At 36.0% G+C, this 20,313-nt stretch overlaps 1 protein-coding gene across 4 annotated transcripts in view; it reads left to right on the plus strand.

Moving 5' to 3' along the window:
- Positions 1 to 2,605: 2,605 nt before the first annotated feature.
- Positions 2,606 to 20,313, plus strand: part of CDH18 (cadherin 18) — a 495,321-nt gene continuing 477,613 nt past the window's right edge. For 3 of the 4 annotated variants that reach the window (XM_064705467.1, XM_064705474.1, XM_064705475.1), the window contains exon 1: positions 2,650 to 3,007. The gene's annotated coding sequence lies outside the window, so the exon portion shown is untranslated. Of the gene's footprint in view, positions 3,008 to 20,313 lie in introns of all 4 variants that reach the window. The other variant, XM_064705466.1, reaches the window with a different exon arrangement.

A 20,313-nucleotide genomic window follows, 5' to 3' on the forward strand; every position in this document is an offset into this window, starting at 1 on the left:
GGCACATGGTGCTGTAGGAAAGTCTGCCCTTGGTCTGTGCTGTGTGAAAGAAAGGTTGTCAGAAGACAAGGAATGCATGTATGTATAGTACTCTTTATAATCTCCTATTTAAACAGCTATTTCATTACACCATGTGTTATTGGGCCTTTTTCTCTGAGAGCCACAAAAAACTTTGCACTGTCCTACACCTCCCTGCTTCCACCCTCTCTTCAAGGGCAGAACACCCTATTTGTCCCTTTTCCATCCTACAGGCCTGTACAGACTCTCACACTTTCACCACCACATCTACATTCAAAAAAATTCTATTGATCTTTGCTTTTATTTTCTCGTGTCAATCTTTTTCTCTTTTCATGAAAATCACTTAGCTGATCCAGAGCACTGAAAACACTTGAGACATCTGTTAAATGTGTTTTGTAGGCTGCAATTAATGAGGTATTCCATATGCATCTGGGAAATCAGAGATTGTTAGTTGATACTGTGATATTTCACATGAAGAATGGATGAGTTGAACTTGCTGTGAATAATATGAATTCATTGGTTGTTTTCTGTTTTTTTTATTTGTTTTTTTGTATATGCATTGAAAGAGTTTCAAGTGCATAAATGTATTGTTATTTTCTGCCATCACATGACCTTACACACACTCTTGTGCAAACACTCAGAGTAAATGGAATTTTTTCCTGGTAGCTCTGTTTCTCTGAATGGGCTTAGAGATACCTCTTATTGTTTATGAGCACCATATATTTCCTTCTTTTATTGCAAATTCCAGTTTAATAGCTGTTCTCTTTCTTCTTGCTGATTTTCCCTTTCAGTCTGACTAGAATTTTCAGGATAGTAATTCAAGATACTTACATAAAATTGATGGCTTAGTAGTACCAGCTTTTGTTTATCAAAAAAGTCTGGATAGTCTGCTAGGTAAGTTATATAAGGTAGAAACTACAAGATATGAGTTCAGTGGGAGATTTTTTGATAAAGGGACTGGAAAGGAGAAACCCTTTTTGACCAATCCTGAGAGATCGCACAAGAAATCCCATGAGTTAAGTGGAAATACCTATCAACCAGGTTGTCACAAGAAAATTTTATTTAATTATGAGTACATTTACCTCCTTATGCTTATGCCAGATTCTGATGTTAGGCTACAGTGTTCATACTTGGGTAAAGGGTTTGACATATGCTAGCTCTCTAAGGAGGCAATTTTAGCCATGGAATAAACATCTGGATCACAAGTTTCTGTTCTCAGAACAAGACCTTAGTGACAAGGTCTTAATGCGATAAAACTATTGAGAGATCCTAAGACCTATGGATAGTCCAAACACTGAAAAGGTAGAAAATCAAAGCTGTCATTTTGTTACCACATTCAGATGAATTTCTGCAAGAATCATATATGAGGGAGCCAGTAAAGATGGGACAGTATGTTCTCTGGAAAATCACTGAATGCATTGAACTCATGTTTTTGTGACACAATATTGCCAAGGTCCTGCCTTGCAGAAACACCTGAGACTGATGCAACCTACCTTCTGGACTTCAGAGGATGGTTGGTACTCTCCCACAATTTGCTTGAACATGAGATTTGGTTCATAATTTTCACCTGCAACCAGAATGAGTGGGCCTTAAATCAATGTCCTTATGATTTAGTGTCCCTAAATTATGAAATAAAATTAGATTTTAAAAAATGGTAAAAGCATGCCAGTTTATTGCATAAAAATACTTACTTTGCACAATATCCTTCCTGAAATTTTGTGATAGTCTATTTCTTGCCTATGTGGGAAGTAAAATGCAGAGTAAGATAAGGTGTGCTTGTAGCATACTGCAGATATTTGTTGCTATCAGTTAATTCTGACCACTATTCCAGCTGTCCTGTGTGAATCTGCTGAATAGATACTGTATCTTCAACTCTTGTATCTGAATTTATGATGTTTCCATACAAATTCTTAAAGAAAAGACCCCAAACAACAACAAACCTCCAAACAAACAAAGAAATAAACAAAATCCCCAAACAAACAAAGAACAAAACCCACATAGCCTCCCACAAGGCACACAAGGTGAAACACAGATAGTGTAGGGACGAAGGTAGTTCAAGCTAACAGGGGTTAGGAACACAGTCTGTGAAGCCCAATTCTCCTGATTCTTAGCTATGTTAAATTTCCTCAATTGCCATAAACAATTCCAGTTACAATACACACTACTGGATTTTTCAGAACACAAAGCCTGAGGCTTGGCATGCAGGTTCATTTCTAGACTGGACCGTGGGGGAAGTGTGTGTGTGTGTGTGTGTGTGTGTGTCTGTGTGTGTGTGTGTGTTTATTTTCTTTCTTTTTAAATATGCATTCTAAAACATGAAAAATGGGTAAAAATTTTAAAGTGCTCAGAATGCTACTGCAGTGCAATGTGCGTGTTTATATAACTATCACGAAAAACACAGAGAAAGATAGCTTTGAATCTGGGCTCTCCTAAACAATTTTTCTTTAACAGAGATAAAATAATGAAAAATACTTAGTTAAACTGCTAGCCAAACTCTTATTGTTTGTACTGCTCCTGGTAAAGACCCTGGGGAGCAGCAGCGGAATGTGTGCTATTGATTGGCTGGTTAAAGAGAGGCCTATTAGATTGAGACAGGCTGGATTGATTATACAGCAGCAGAAGGAGCTCAGATTCAGAGCTGAGTGAACGTCAGGGTGAGAGAGAGGGAGAGCAAGCGAGAGAAAGCGTGCAATAGAGGGAGACCGTGCCCACTGTAGCATCAGTGTGTGACAGCTGGTGCCTGATAACACTGATATTGAGCTCCTTCAGTGGAGAACTTGCTGAGCTACCCTTTTTTCATTTGCAAGAGGATGCCAGCTCTAAGCCAGTGCAACTGATGACAGACTGGATCTTGGAATAGTTAATTTCACTTACAATTACATCTCTCATGTTCTGCTTCTCTGAAGAAAGGCTTATTACGGAAGACAAAAATTCATTCTCTCCCCTTACCTCACATATTATTGATGATATACAGAGTTTGATCTTCCAGGTAAGGAAATTATCATTTGCTTTTCTGAGCAGATAAGAAAGGAATTACTCTTTTTGTATCTTGCATGTTAAATACAAGCTTTGGCATTTATTCTCAGAATGCATTTTTGCACTTGTATTTCTTTCACTCGCAGACTGCATGTAACAGTTTTTATGACCCCGAAAGACAATTCACAGGACATGGTTTGTGCATTGCATTTATCATGCTTAACCCTTAAGGTAGATGGAATGAAACAGAAAAGATCATTTCTAACTACTTGGATGATGTTTTAATGTAACTTGTCCCACACATGCTAAACAGTCTGGAGTAATAATGGCACACAAGCTCTGCCATGTATTGATCCATTAGTGTACATATTGTGATGCCAGGTAGAGACAGCATTTACCTGAAAGATTTCTCAGTGCTTGTCAGCAGTTTGAAATAGTATCTGTCTTTCCACTGCAAACATGCTACTGCTGAGCAAATATGGTCAGCCTTAAATAATTTATCATTAGGCTGCCATTTTTTAGCTATGTTGTAGTTATTGCTAGCATTCTGCCTGCAAAGCAAAGATCAAGGCTTGTGACTTGAAATATGAAACCTAGGATGTTCTGTTACACTGTGCTGTATGTTTGAAGCAGCCAACCCATGGACTGATTGCCTGTTTTGCTATGACATTGACTACTGTCTCCTAACTGCAGAGCTCCACATAAAGTTTCTATGTATTTCCTTCAGCTGTGTTTTAAGTGGTTTTGCTGTCATAGGTGATAGGTTCTGATAGATTGCTGTGATTTTGAAGGTGATAGACTATATCTGAAATAACCCAGCTTTTGGATTTGAAGCATGTACGTCAGGAAGTTGATTGACTGGGTGCTTACAGGCCAGGGGAGCATAACACTAACACAGCTCCTTCATTAGCAGCACATTGCTTCCAGCTGTGACAACGTGCACCACCTTCCTCATCAGTTTGTGCACTCTGCTCCTTGTTCCGTACTGCAGAGTTTTTCATATGCCACATATTGCAATTATTCCCCCTGGGTGAAGTAGAGGCATCAATCTATTAACGCAAGCATTTAGGTAAACTTTGACCCAGCCAAGTACAGTGTTCCAATGCTTTGGCCAGTTGGGAAACTGCCTATAGCAAGGTCTTGCTCCTAGGAGGTGGACCTACGTGTAATCCAATTTATCCAATGATTAAAGAATCACAACTACAGAAAAGCACTTTCTTCACTTCCTTTACCAAGAAATTTTTAATTAATTTCCATAAAACAGCATACTTAAATAATTAAAGACTTCTCAAAAACCCAAATAAGAAGTGGAGTTGTCAAAATGATTATTTATAATTTTTAAAAGACATATAGGAATTAAGAACCTTGGGTACATAAAGATTTTTTTACAAACTAACAATAATTTCAAGGGGGTATCTAAGTGACCACAAGGATAAAAAGATGCAATGCTTAAGAGAAAGTTTTGTCTGCTATAATGTATCATATGAATAAACATTGGCAAAACAAACTAAGCTGATGACCTCAAACTAAAATCTTACTTCAACTATAGCATCTGTGCTACTTTAATACCTTGTATCTTCTATATGAATAGGGTTTATGTTATTTCTTATATACATAAATGTCAGCAATATTGATGTTTCCTTCTGAAACTCTTTCCAGGTAACCAGACCTTCTCTTGGGAGTACATTTTGCCACCATAGCTTTATTTTGTGGTATTTTACTCCATAAAATATTGCCAAAGGTGAGCACTCCCCACAATGACTATGGAGTCACAGTGCAGAATCTGACCATAAATAATGGAAGGAAACACTTTATATTTTAATTACCTGACTGAAAATTTTAACACTGAGACAAAGACATGGGTATTGAAAGCTAGATTTATCAACATAGACAGTATTTTATAAAAAGCTAAGATAATTGAATGTCTAACTCAATTTGTATTCTTACAGAGCTTAAGGCCTGCCTCAGTATATTTCATGTGCAGTTTGACTAGCAAAAAAAGTCCTTTATGTATGCTCAAAAGCTTTCCTACAGCTCTTATAATATCTCTCTTTTCTCTCTGAAAAGTCTTGTTCACTATACCATGCTCTTTAAATGTACCTTATAATTTTCTGATTAGAAAAAAAGTCATGGTAATTCTGTGATTTCAAAGACAGCAATTTTTTTTCCCTCGAGATTAATGTCTGTTACTAGTCAGGTTACATCTAAGCCATGAAACTCCAAATAACACTAAAAAGGAGGGGTTTTTGCAATGGTAATATTTCATTTAAGCCTTAAATTTATGTATCTAAAGCTCAAAAGAGAATCAGAAACCAAACAATTAGTTAAGCATACATTCATATTTTTCTATGCATAAGATATGTTATTCATTTCCACATTAAATATCTTAATCATCTTCTTTTGTCAGATCCAGAAAAAATACATGAAAAATACACAAATGAGAAAGAGTTAAGAGTTTGTATATTACAAACTGTGCATTTTCTTTCAGGTCTTTGATGTTGTTAATGTTAATCTGGACTTTTTGCAACACTTTAAACTGATTCAGTTATGTCACCTTTTTCTCAAAAGATTAGTTTGACCTTTTGAAAATTAATGCTGTATTCCTTTCCAGCTTGAAGTCACAGAAGGCAAAATTTGTTTTTATTTTCCTAGCTAACTTAAAGCCATTAGGGGGCTCTTTTCTCCTATGCTATCACACAGCAAGCTGCAACACAAAGATACAGCTAGCTCCTAGACTTTTTTACCAAAAGAAATTATTCTTGAATTAATTTATTTTGGATGTGGATTATTTTAATAATACAGAGCAGCTAACAATCTCTCTATTTTTTTGTTCAGTTGTTGGAGAGGGTTCTGTTTCTTTTGGGTATTTTTATTGCACATAATTGAAAACTTTTACTGTCAATTAATGGTTATGTGTAGAAGTTACTTTATGTCCCATAAGGGAGAAGCAGGAAACACATTCAGCAAAAATTTTGAAGTAATCCCTAGGATTACTAATAGGAATATGAAGCATCACTTATGTCCAAGAAGCTAAAGTCTATTTATCTGAATAACTGTGAATAATGGTGCAACTAGCTTTAAAAAAAAAAAAGAATCCATTGCGTACTGTTATATTGGACTGAAAAGAACCTAGAGTATCTAGAAGTGACATACTCTTCCCTTACACTTGCTTTGTGATCAGGGTTTTTGGATCACTCTTTATTTCACAAAATGAGAAAGTTTCAATTCTGGAAACATTTACTCATATAAGCAGCTACACTAAGGTTACCGTGGGCCAAATTCAACACCTTTGTTCTGCCTATTGCCCTTTAGTTTCTGTAAATTCATTGGACCACTGGACCTGAAACCATTTGTGAATTTTTATATTATTTCTTGTGGGTTGTAAACTTTGTACAATTACTTGTGATACTTGGGATTCTTCAGAAAGAACTCTAGAATAGTCTACTGCAGGCCAAGGAAAAGAATTTAATTTGTTCTAAAGCACAGCAAGGTAATTGTAAACACCATAACGTCATGCTGAGGTGAGGCCAGGAGAACCATGAATGTCAAAAGACAAGCAAAATAATTGTCCCCCTGTTCCAGTTTTGAAGAATTTTTTTTATTCCTGCCATCCTTGAATGAAAAAAAAAAAAATCCACGTTGGTAAATTATTTTACCCACATTAAACCAACTTGGTACTTTAAATTGTTTAGCTTGGGGTGATTCCAATACTACCAACTCCATTCAAGAAAAAATTATAAAGGACTGACACACTTTGTGATGTTTGACATTCACAATGAAGAAGTATAATCCAGTCAAGTTGAAACGAAAAAAGAAAAGATAAATAATATGTTATTTCTGGGTTTTACTGCACATCTGAATAATCTCTCTAGTTTTGCATCCTCTTATAGCAACTATCTTATGACGTATCTATAAAGAAATTTGTTCTACTAAACAGCATCTAGAAATTCCAACCAGAACCTCAAGATACTTTGTTTATTGCTGTACATAGACAGTTCATCCAATATAATGAAATTGCTAACAATATGTAATAAATCAAGTATTATTTCTTAGGTAGATAATTGATGCTTAAAACTCTAAGATGATCTCCAATAGATATATTATTAGCACATTGCAAATTCAGCATCATACAAATTATCTTTCTGTTTGTAGAAGAGGGCTTATTCATTACTAAAAGGTGGCTAAAGTTAACTATGATTTGCTTGCATTTCAAGTAATTAATTATGTACACATGAACAGTCATCAAAGCTGAGATGGCATTTTTATTATTAGTAATTCCTCAGGAACAGCATTGCCAGTCAGTCAAAGGAGGTGATCGTTCCACTCTATTCTGCACTGGGATGATCTTACCTGCAGTTTTGTGTGCATTTTTGGGTACCATAATATAAAAAAGTTATAAAGCCATTAGGGAGCATCCAAAGGAGGTCCATAAAGATGGTGAAAGGTGGATGGATGGGGAGGGTACACAAAGAGGGGCTGAGGTCACTTGGTCTGTTCAGCCCGGAGAGGAGGAGATTGAGGGGCCACCTCACTGTAGATACAACTTCCTTGTGAGGGGAAGAGGAGAGGCAGACACTGAACTCTTCTTTGTGGTCAACAGTGACAGGACCTGAGGGAATGACATGAAGTGTTCTCAGGTGAAGTTTAGGTTGGATACTAGGAAATCTTTTTGACTTAGATGGTGGTTGGGGACCAGAACAGGCTCCCCAGGGAAGTGGTCATGGCAGAGATCAAGAAGCATTTGGACAACGCTCTCAGACGCAGGGTGTGATCCTTAGGTGGTCCTGCTCAGAGCCAGGAGTTGAACTTTGATGATTCTTTTGGTTCTCTTCCAACTCAAGATATTCTATGATCATGTGACTTTTTTTAAGGCTCAAAGGAGACCAAACAAATTGCTGGAGGAATGACAGGAAGGGTGTAGCAGAAGTAAGGAGCAGAGACCACTGCTTGGTTGGAGTCAAGCACCCTAGTAGCAAGACTCTTTTCTCCTCTATAAAACACAGTTTAATTTAATTATATGTTTTGCTTCCTTGAAATCAGAGAAATTTTATGTAAAAGATAAAAAATTAAACCCATGTAAGAGTCTGGCACAAAGTTTCTGCAGAGCTTCACTCCAGAGGTAACTCTAATTTACTGGTTGGTTAATTTATCCCTTATATAAACACACTAAGCAAAGCACTTTGAAATACTTTTGAATGAAAACTGTTATATAAATGTAAAGTATTATCATGGCAAACAGAAGTCACTCAAAGTTGACAGAAGTCACTTCAGCTAATGACAACTGCAAGAGTCTGGTGTGCTTTATTAAGCATGAACAAATGATTAATCTCTGATGGATGTTTAAAGACAGAAACAACAGTTGTTCTTCAGACATGTAGTCAAATAAGAAATACTTAGGTGTTTTTCCTATTTTATGTTTTCTATAATATATGAAGGCAATAATTCAAATTACTAGATTTTAGAAGTAGAGAAGTTTGCAAAAACAATTATTACATGTACTGTCAAAATATTTTAAAGAGAAGCAATAACAATGTAATTTAAAATACACTTCATAATACAATGAAAAGCAGAATCTTTTGTTTCAATTTTTTTTTACTGGAAAAAAATTGACAAAGCAAATGAAATTGCATTGAAACAGCACTTGCAGCTTCCTCAAATTTATATACAATCCCATATACATATATTTATTTATATACAGATGATGGCATCCCTGCCCATGGCAGGGGTGCTGGAACTAGATGATCTTTAGGGTCACTTCCAACCTAATCCATTCAATTAAATGAGTCTATTATATATGTGCATACATGTGTGCATGTACCTGTACTTAATCTTATCCTTTACTGTCTGTATTCCACACAGAAGTATATAGTTTATATAAGTATATACAGAAGTATATGTTTTTCCTGTTAGAGAAAATTTGTAATTTTTAGGAGTACAGCCATGTAAAACCCAAATATATTCCCTGAGTACCATAAAAGAAAAAGGTTTGTTGGTTGAGAAGTCACTTGAAGGTACAAGTTATAAGACAGGTGTCACCAAGAAATGCGGATCATCAGATACCAGGATCCTAACGAAATACTATTTTCCCTGATATTGAAAACACTTTGTTCACATAATCTGCTTGAATGCTGTGATGTGATAACAGAATGGCTTTGCTGAGCAGCATGCAACAAACTACCATTAAAACACACGGTACAGTTTTGAGAAAACCTAAATTTTTTGGTTTGTTTGAATTTCAAAATAGTTTGAAGTGAACAAAAAGTGTTGTTGCTTTGCAAAGCATGGATTACATTTGGCTCTGGAAAAAGACATGGATAAATCCTGGTCTGATCAGTGACTGTTAACACTGGTCTGTGGAGTATCAAGTGAGTGAACAAAGTTCTGCAGAGCAACTGACAGAGAGAAGTAATTCATTGTCCTCTGGTGGATCTGTAACACTGAGAACTGATGTGCTTACAGCACATTACAGCTGTGACAAAGTTATGGCAACACCTTGAATATTTATACACCTTTTTTACCCTCAGAACATTTTGTGAGTGATTTAGATATACAACTGAAAGTTTTTTCCCTTCCCTCCAATTATCAAATATTAAACATAAAAACAAACCAAACCAACAAACAAACAAACTAAACAACAACAACAAAAAAACACCAAAAACTATCCCACACCAAACTCCTGTCAAATTCACTTTTGGGCAAGCTGTTAAGGTAAACAAAATGAACTGTCAAAAATTAGTAAATGATGATAATTTTTTTTGTTGTTGAACATAGTGTAACAATAGTTTTGTTCTTAATACTATGTAATCATCAGTAGGTGTAATACTATGTAATGTGGTAATGTTGTAATATTTGTTCTTAATACTATGTAATGATCTTTGTGTCCCAGAATACTTAACAATGACAGTATAAACCTTTTGCAGCTTATGGAAATTATGTAGACCAGAAAGTAAAAATATACAATATTCTTTAAATTCTGTCAATTTCAGTTCTAGAAGTCTACTTCATAGGGGTACATGGACTTCACCAACTTCTAAAACCTTCTGAAAATAAATTGTAGTGTTTTGCTCTTCCCAGCTTCTTAAGATGCATTAATAGTTCCTAATTCTATGCATCAGAGATGTACTGATGTGTAAGGGCAGTTCTGAAATTAATGCGTAAATAAGAACAAGCTCATCTGGAAAATCCTTCTGCTGGTGCATTTTATTGAGCTGGATTAAATAATATAAACATATCAGGGCTTTTTAAAATTAACTTATGACAGGCTATAACTTTTTAATACTGTGTGTGGAACTAGAATTTTAACCTATCTTCTTAAATGAAATCCTGAGTAACTTCAGACGGGGAAACATACTTTCAAGTTCCCTGTCCTATTTGGAGACCCAGGAAATTTGAAGCAGTTTCAGGTGAGCTTGGATGATATTCAAGGGACTCAGTCTTGGATGTTTGTCCATTAATTCTAAGGACTGTCATACATCTGTCTATATGTACATCTAAGTAGCAAAATTACAGCAATGTCATCAGTACCTGCTCTTTATTACCTTATGCCAATAAAACAAATATCAATGCCTGGGATTGCAGCTATTATGAGGTGTTTTATCACCAGCAAAGCTGGAGCAAAGTACAAAAGCTCTACAGTGTCCATCAAAAATGGAAAATTGTCCCTGAATTGCATGATTAGGAGCATCATCAAGCAGGTGTGTCAGACATCTGACATTATTCTGAAGATCAGGGAAAACACTTTGGGAAAAGATGTTTCTTTTGCACCCTGTATCCATATCCTGTTTGGCTGCCACAACATCTCTAAGACCTTGGGAAAAAGCTTACAGCTCTTTGGGATGGATGGGATCAGGAAGACAACATTATTGAATTGATGCAGATATATAATTACACAATAGTTCCTGTCACAATTTTTATACTGTTTAAGAAATCACACACTTTAGTGGGTTTCTTTCCAGGGGACAAACTAAATAATTATACATCCCTGCCTCCAATGTGAGGTGCAGTCTCAACCTCACTCTAGCTCATCTTTTCCATGTCTTGCCCAAGTGCAGCAAATGCTGTATGCCTGGGACATATCAAACTTCTTAATAACTTCAAAGAATGAAATGAAATTATGCTACACAGAGAGAAAAACATGCATAAAACCTGTCCAACAATATTACATATCAATCTAAACCAAAATCCTGATGATGATTCTACAATTCTCTTAGGCATCTAGATTTCTACTTGTTTTTGTTGTTGTCCATGTATATATATATATATACATGTATCTGAAACTCATTAACTTCTTCACCTGTTTATATAACCAATTATTCCTGCCTAAAACTTTTGGAGAAGCCCTACTGCAAGAACTGCTGTCACTTTGTGTGGTTGATCTACACTAGAGCATTGGAGGAGTGAATGTCAAGATTTACAGGACGTCAAGATTAACTCATCCACAAGCTTTTATCATGCAAAACAGTTTAAATTCTTTTCATCAAAGAGAGGTATCTTTCATTACTTTGTATAAATCTTGGCATAAAAGAATGCCCATAGATATTTACAAGGAAATAAAATGCAAAATGTGTATCTCCATTCTGGTTTACCATCATGCCTTCTGTTTGATTCTGTCATAGATTAACATTCTCAAGAGGAACCAAAATTATTTTAGCCATCAACATTTTTCAGACAGTGATTCGTGGACCAATCTTACGATCTATGCATGTATCAGGAATATCAATTTTTCCTACATCTATAACTGTTCATCATCTTCACTTCCATAAAATAGCTGCAGATGTTTTAGATTTATGCTAAAATCCAGAGAGAAATTCTCTACAGTATGGGAAAGTATTCCATGTAGAAAATGTGTATGTATCTGAGAGTAAAAAAAACCCTACCTGACACTGACAACACCAACTCTTTCAGCCTGACCTCTTCCAACCCATCTGTGGTGGGATGCGGTGCTGGGTCCATATAGGAGGGATGTGCTGGTGCTGCACCTTTGTATTTGGAGAAGTTATGTGTCTCTGATACTTTTGCCATTGATCTTACACAATTTTGCAAGTGGAGAACTTGTGCTAAAAAGAATTGGCATTTTCTTGGATGGCACAGTTTCAAGTGTTCCATGCCGAAGATGCCTATTGTAAAACTAAAACTTCTTTGCAAATCTCCTGTATCCATTACTAGAAAGCTGTGGAACAGTCCCTTCCCTTCCCTTCCCTTCCCTTCCCTTCCCTTCCCTTCCCTTCCCTTCCCTTCCCTTCCCTTCCCTTCCCTTCCCTTCCCTTCCCTTCCCTTCCCTTCCCTTCCCTTCCCTTCCCTTCCCTTCCCTTCCCTTCCCTTCCCTTCCCTTCCCTTCCCTTCCCTTCCCTTCCCTTTGGGAAGTTTGTTTATCAAAGTCTGCATCACTTTTCTCCAGTTTTCCCCTCTTTAGAGAGGATTGTTTTTCTTTTTCCTCTTTTTTTTTTTTTCCTTTCTCTTTTTGAGGGAAGGTGGTGGACCAAAGTGGGCAGGGCAGGAAACAGTATCTTTTATTAGGAAAAGTACATAAGGTCAGCAATTGCAGTGTGTAGCTATTTTGAATTTCTAATTTGGGAGGATAAGAATGTTGAAAGAATATAAGAGGTTTGGTTATATTTGTTTGTGGTTTTTTGTTGTTTTTTTTTAATTGCTTTTTTAGCTGATGAGTCTCTAGTCACTAAAGTGATAGGTGCTCTTCACTTAGATAAATATTTCATGTGAGCAGAGTACGCTGTTCTGCCTTTTGAAAAAGCTTTATTTTATTAATGAGTTTGTTTAATTTCCACACCCTTCAATAAATTATCAACTTGGGTATAAAATTAAATATAATTAGGTCACCCTGTAGCATGCTTTTTTTGTAGATGATGTGTGAACCTCTCTGGATTGGGCTGCACTTTTGTGCTTTCTCATTATGTGTCAGCTGTGAAAATTCAACATAACCAATGTGCTCCCCTCTCAGTAATTATAACATGTATTTGGAAATACAGTACATGAAGTCTTACAAACATTAAGGTATAATCTTTTGGGAATAAAAAAACACAATTAAGTTCAAAGCTATAGCTAGTGGATTAACTGGGATACTATAATGTCTCTTCTTAAAAAATTTAAATTAACTTACCTTTTAATTAAGACAGTAGTAAGCAAAATTAAAACATTTCACAAATAATGTCTTGGTAGTATTATCTTGAACCTAAATAAGATATAGAGCTGTTTTATATGACATTTTTAAAATCTCTCTTTTCATTTTAGATGCATATGTTTGCACAGAGTCACTACAAAATTTCCTTTTGAGATGTCAAACAATCACTAGATCCACCACTCTTAGTTTTATTTCAGATAAAATGCAGAGTACACTGGAAATTTCATCCATATCCTCAAAAAATTAGCATGAATAATCAAAGATATTGACTAAATTACCTAAATAAATCCCTTATTCTCACAGACAATCTACTTCTTTTTAAATCAGATCCTAAAAATCATTTGCTTTTACTGTTCCAAGAATCAGAATGGTTGATTCCTCTGAGCTAGAAAAACATTTCTGGCATAAAGTGGCATAGAAATTTTGGCTAGTGTACTATATGTCAGATGATATTTTGTCATAATAATTTCCATGACTTTTAATTATTCTTAGTTGATAATATTTTAAAGGATTGAAGCCAACAGTAATTTAATTTTGTGATTTTGTACCACACTGAGGTGTTTGCACTGTCTTTTCATAATCATGAGCACAGGTGCTGTACCTTGTGCCTAACACTGTGCACTATTCACACTATTAGATTAAAAAAGATATACATTCTTAACAATTTTGTACACAGTTTTAACAAAGAATTAAAAAAAAAATCTCTATATAAATCTCCTTGTTTAGGAAATTGAAAGGAAGATGTAAAGAAGGCCCTAGTTTTTATTGCTGCTTGACCTTACAATTCTTTCTCAAAAAATTAAATTAATTCTTTAATACAAACCATACACATAGGATTGTTAATCTTGACAAGGACCACAGAAATATAATGCCACCATCCCTATTACATTTTCTTACAAGTCTGCATGCTATCCTTTTGTATTAATGGACATTTCTACTCTCTTTCTTCCATTCTTTTCTCTGGAAGAAAATAGTGCTAGAGGTATTATGCTTTTAGAGAATAGATGTAAATATAATTCTTCTAGATATAACTCATAAAATTCAGAAAGCCCCTATTAAAAAAATGTTCTGTTCTAAAAAAGCCCACTCTTAAAAATGCTCCACAACAGCATAAAACGTTCAGGATATGAAATAATACATAATGTCACTATGTCATCAGAGATGCAAGATTTTTGCCATTCTACAAAGCATGCCCTAAATCAACCAACAAAATACTCCAGTTCTAAATTTGAACTTTGGATTGCTTTTTTTTTATCATGTGTTGGTTTCTCAATATAGTGACATACATTAAAAATTACTTAGAGCAAAACCTAAAGACTAATTTTAAATTTCCTTTGAATATCGGTCATTGTGCCAATTACAGAATGAATGACGTAAGGACAGTTTTAAAATTACCTAGATAATAGTGCCATTAATGTATCGAGAGAATAAAATCTTAATAAAATTCAATTAAGTTTTTTAGATGCCTTAATTTAAACTTTGCCTATTTTCCTATGTATTATCTAGCCTGAGAATTGTATTTGACATGCAAAGATATAACTTGCATGGGAATTACAGCTACAATTTATTTACAAGTAATCACACAAGTGCATATAGATAGCTGCAGTTGTAGATATCGGTGTCCCTATAACCATGTCTCAGAAGCTTCTGTTTGAAAATTGAAAAGTCCCAATGCCCCAGGACTTTCAACATTAAAATTCATCCACCAAGAAAACTGAAATGGAAACAAACTCTGCATTTGGATAAAACAGTTTGCCTGACCAGCAGTAACATTTTGCTGCAAATGACCTCCTTACCTGCATTTAGCATGTTGATTACTCAGACCACTGAAGCACACAGAGCTGTGCAGAGCCACCAGTCAATAAGGTAATTTATAATGATGACCCTTCTGGGCAAACTAGGGGAGGAACTAGTCATTACTGTTTTCTTCTAGCTGAGGAAATCTGTTCCCCTGTTGGTAAATATTCACCAAACAAAGAGAAAATCCACCAGTCTCTCTAACATTTTCTATTTACAGAGAAGTGAGAGGCTGTAGTTGAAACTGATTGTGCCTGAATACAGCTTAATAACTAGAAGCATCTCTTTTTAACCTACAAGACTCTGATAGATGTGTTCATCAATAACATAATTGGTTTAATGATAGAAGAAGCTGCTGTTAGGATGGCTTCAAGTTAGGTAAAACTACTTCCCTTAAATGTGTTGGAAGCAATGCACAAATTGATGGCCAGCATTCTACTGAAGCAGAGAGCAAAATACGGCTTTATCTCCCGTGCCTCTTATCTCACTGACTATAGCTGAATGTCCCTTGCAGGTGTGCAAAGTGTTGCTTTGTTTCAGCCTCCTCCCAAGGCTCTCTTTGTGGGGAGAGAAACACCCTGACATGGCTGAGGGGCAGAATTCGAGACTGGGGCTGTCTATAGGACCTTCTGGAAAACTATTGCTGGTGTGGGAAGGAGCTACTCATGCCATGCACAGGACAGCTGGGCAGGGGCCAGGGTGACGGAGGGCAGTCTTGTGCCACAGCATGGCTGAGGGAGCAATGTCCTGTCCTGTGAGGGAAAGGAGTGGCAAGGAGGGGGCTGTGAGGAGGTGGGGAGAGCCCTGTGAGTCACCAGTTTTGTTTTCCACTCTTTTGTGGGGCCCTCCGTTGAGAGGACTGTGCTGTGGCCGTGTACCCTGCTGTTTGTATCCCCTGCCAGGGGTGCCAGGGTGGGGTTCTTGGTTTGCTGCTGGGTTTGCTGTAGGTGGATTATTTTGGTGATCTTGGCTGTACTTGCTGAAGGGACAGCCAGCCTTGGATGGGCAAAGAATGAGGTTTTTGCAGAACCAGGGAGTTAAATCTCAGGGAAACTCTCCTGAGAAACTGCAACCATGACCCGTTTGTGTTGGATGAGATCCCAGTCACTAAGGTTAACTTATTTTAGATAAGAACTGATTTAGGAGAAAAGGGTAAGAGGTAGGGGCAGACCCTGGAGGTGGTGAATGCAGGACTGCTAGATGACCAGGCTCATAGCATAAGAGTTGCAAGTGGCAACACTATTTGCTAAATATGGCCATGCTGTGGATCCTTGGCCTGAGGCCTGTGCTGTATCTTGGACACTTCTGGGTGATGACAAGGAAATAAAAAGTATCCAGCTCTGGAGTTGTGGTGATTGTGTTTTGTTTCCCTTTCCTCTTTTTACCAAAATACTAAATCACATTGAAGGGCACTCCTATGTTGCTGGTAAACCTGTCTAATCTGAGTGTTTCAGGCTTGGAATGCTGTTTGTTCAGCAAATCCAAAGGAAACAACATTGAGAGAGCCTCAGAGAGATGTGCAGCTGATGCATCTTTCACGGACTCGTGCTGAGTTAATTCAGCAAGGCTTCTGGCAGATGGAGGGAGTCCCTGGCCTTTGCCTTGCTTAATCTTTCCATCCCACTGACAGTGGCCAGAGTAGCCCTTGGACAAGCTGTCATTCCTCATTGCTGCCAGACCTGGTGCCAGCAATTCCCATTGCACTTTGGTAACTATCCATGACCTCCTCATTTCAGAAGTCTTTAGTTTTCAAAAATTGTTTTTATTTTTTATTCAAGCTGTCAGTCTCTTACAAAAATGTCTCGTAGAAAAATGATGGGCAATTCATGAAATGACAATGACTTTATGGCATAGGCTCACATTCAGAGATTAGTTTTGCCCCATCTCTCAAGCACAATATGTCATATTGATTGAAAAAAAGGTTATCCTGTAATGGAGAAGGATCTTTCCTGCAATTCCCAGGTTCAGGGGGAAGGATCCAAGAAGGCTGATAATGAATTAATGGGCTCATAACTGATGCCATTTGAACTGTTTTGAAAATACTGTTTACAAAATTGTATAACGGGAGTGAAAACAGTATTCTTTATGTTCTCACCTCCTAAATCTAGTGCCTAAGTCTCTCATTTAAGTGATTAATTAAATTCTGTGTTTTGTTCAAATGATTGCATAGTAGTACTGAGTGACATCAGCGAAATTGTGATAACTGGGAGAAAAAAATCCCAAACCTGTATTAGACATAAGTTTTACACATAGTACAAACCTACCCTCTCCTTTATGAAATGTTAAACTGAAAAAAAATAGCCAGGACTAATTCTCAGTGGATTATTTAGGATTATTTGATTGGGAAAATACAGTTTTGTCATGTTTTCTTCTAACTGGAGATTTGTGGACTGGTGAAGAAGCCGCTTAAAAGGCACTCAAAATATACTCTGGTTCTCCTTGCTTTCTGTCTTTATTGAGTCACCTATAAATATATGTAAGAATTTAAATCTCTAAATATTTTTCTGGCTCACTAAGTTCTCAATATTTTTTTTTCAACAAAGCCTTATAGAGCAATCTGTTAAAAAAAAAATTATTTGTGGTGGGGCAGTGAAAGAAGATGTCAGTGATTTATAGAAAAAAAAAGCACAATCTCTTTGCTCTGCTTCCATTGAAATGTATGTTTTCTATGTTTCTTCAAGTGTACATACAAATGGGTAACTTTCTATAATTCTTGTATTTCAAATGGACTCAAAATTAGTAGAAAGCCCCATGATTTAGGTAAATCAAAGAAGATTAATTCCTTTCTTTGTTCTAAAGACAAAAAATTTGAAACCTAATCAAAGAAATAATAGCTCAAACCAAAACCAAACTGAAATTTCAGGCCTTGTGTCATCTCTTACCTTGGGCCAAATGAAAAGCCTGCTATCTGAAGATCAACTTCTTCAGTTTTTCATATTTCTTCAGTTCAACTTCATATAGCAAAGGGCCCATAACCTAAATATAAATTGTGACTCAGGTTTTTATTTGACAAGTGAGAGCAGTTTTTACTTCATTGTGGTGTTGTTTACAGGCTGTCAAAATATTTGCATGGATTTTTTTTTCATTAACAAGTGCTATTATGCACAGCCATTCACTGAATTCAAAAAGCCAGCAGTCTAGGAAGCTTTTGTGAGCCAAATGATAAAAGACTTTATTTTAAGGAGTATTTAATTTTCCTACTGGATTTTAATATAATAACCAAGCACTCAAATGATATTTTTTTTAAATTACCTTGTGAAATATTTCCAAATGCTGGTGGAATATGTAGAGCTCTGCCATCAAAATGGCAAGTGGGCCATGGTCAGTGCAGGAGCTGTTACTTACCCACATTATGTCTTATTTTATGCAGTTGCCTGTTGTTATAATTTTCTTCTGGACTGAAGTCTTGCTCATATAATTTGTGTTGCTGTAGAATACTTCCTTTTTTCTTTCCAGCTAAATCTCTGCAGATTTTGTTAACAGTGCAACCCAGGTGTTGTTTTCCAGTCTGGGATACAGATGCCAGCCTACAAGAGAGAATCCTGAATTGCATGCTTAGAAAACTTTGTGGAAGATGAACAAAGGATTTCTTTGCAAGTTAGTAGGACATTTGAATGTGTATAAGGAAGAGCAGTTGTTATTCAGAAAAATTCCCTCAGTGAATCTGATTTTTTTTTTACATGCTCTTAAAAATTTCTGTCTGTGCCTGTGGAATTTTCTATTGTACATGCATAAGATAATAGCCTACAATTTCCTACAACTAGTGGAGTCATTCTGATATAGTACAAACTCCAAAATGGCGTAGATCTAATATTTAAACTCTAATCTATATCAGAGTGTAATATAATTTATGAGTTATGCTACATGGATGAGGGGATCTTGAAGAGATGCTGTTTTTTTAATTAATACTGATATGGTAAGCTTTTAACACTTCCAGTTTCCACTGCCAAATTTCCCTTTATCAGGAGGAATGAAAATTTGACAACGTAACATTGATTCTGAGGCAAAACTGCATTATTGTGTCACTGGTATCAGCATTAGTGACATGTACAGTCACATTAATCCTTAGGCTCAAATCTTGTCTCAGTTATGTGTAGAATACAAGTATGGAAGCATGTATTGATACTGAAATTATAACACTAATTACAATTAGTTAAAATTAAGCCACTTTTCTATGGCGAATTATTATTCATCACATGGCAATTTTATACAAAGCCTGAGTACATTTCAAGTTTAATATTACAGTTTATATGAATATTGGGAGATGTGTGCAGAAATAATAGATTAAATTATCTGACTTTTTTTTGGTTGTTTGGTTGTTTTGGGGCTTTTGATTCTATGTTATGCAAGAGGATCAGTCAAGTTAATCATGATGATCTTCTCTGTCTTACTCTTAACTCACTAATCTTTTTATTAAAAAACAGTTACTCTCACGTCTTCATAGCTCAGATCCTGTGATTATTTTAATGCTCTTTTTATGCCATAGTGGCTTTATCTCAGCCCTGTGTCAATCAAGAGTTTTTTAAAAGCATCATTGCATCAGATAAAAAATTTCACTGATATTTTAATACTGTTCAGCTGCTACTATCAGTGCTTTATGGTGAAACAAGATTTATTATCAACAAATGAAGTGCACATTTCAAAATCAGGAAGCTTGAGTGGAGACTCCAAATTGGTAGGTAGCTCAGAGTCTCTGTCAAATGTTGATTTTTCTTTATGATGTCTGTTTTTCTGTGTGAGGAAAATAAACATAAATCTGCACTGTGCGTTTAACACTCCAAAATGTTGGGGGATGGGATATGAAGATAAATATTCTAGCTTAGTAAAGCTTTAAAATACTTTTCTAGAATATACAAGCCCATGAATATCTCTGTGGACAGCAAAAACACAACTGTTACTCAGCTTCCCATGAGTTCTGTTTTCATAGATGGTAGGTAATGCAATGTACTTGCAATATTATTATGTCATACCATTTTCTTGAAGGTGGAAGGCAATTGAATACACGTGCAAAGGTGCCTTTACAGAATCACAGAATACTCTGATTTGGAAGGGTCTCACAAGGAACATCAAGTCCTTTCTGAAGGCAGACTTCTTTGTTTTTTAAATGAATTATTTAATCTGGTTTGCAAAATTTCTATTCAGATTTTCTTCTAAATAATGAGAATATTTGAGAAATACTGTCTCCTGGTGTTTGAAGGACTTCTTGTAAAAATTGTAATTTAAAAAGATACTTTTGTGGAGTTTTACATTAGCAGACATCAAGTATTTGACAGGAAAAAAATATATCATTTACCAGGGGAAAAAAAGTATTTTGCCCAGAAAAAGTATATTGAGTTGCTTTGTCTTTCAGGAGTTTTTCAAATCTAGACAAGTTCTGAGAGTAC

The sequence above is a fragment of the Zonotrichia leucophrys genome, chromosome 2 (genome assembly GCF_028769735.1).
Source record: "Zonotrichia leucophrys gambelii isolate GWCS_2022_RI chromosome 2, RI_Zleu_2.0, whole genome shotgun sequence".
Taxonomy (NCBI): domain Eukaryota; kingdom Metazoa; phylum Chordata; class Aves; order Passeriformes; family Passerellidae; genus Zonotrichia; species Zonotrichia leucophrys.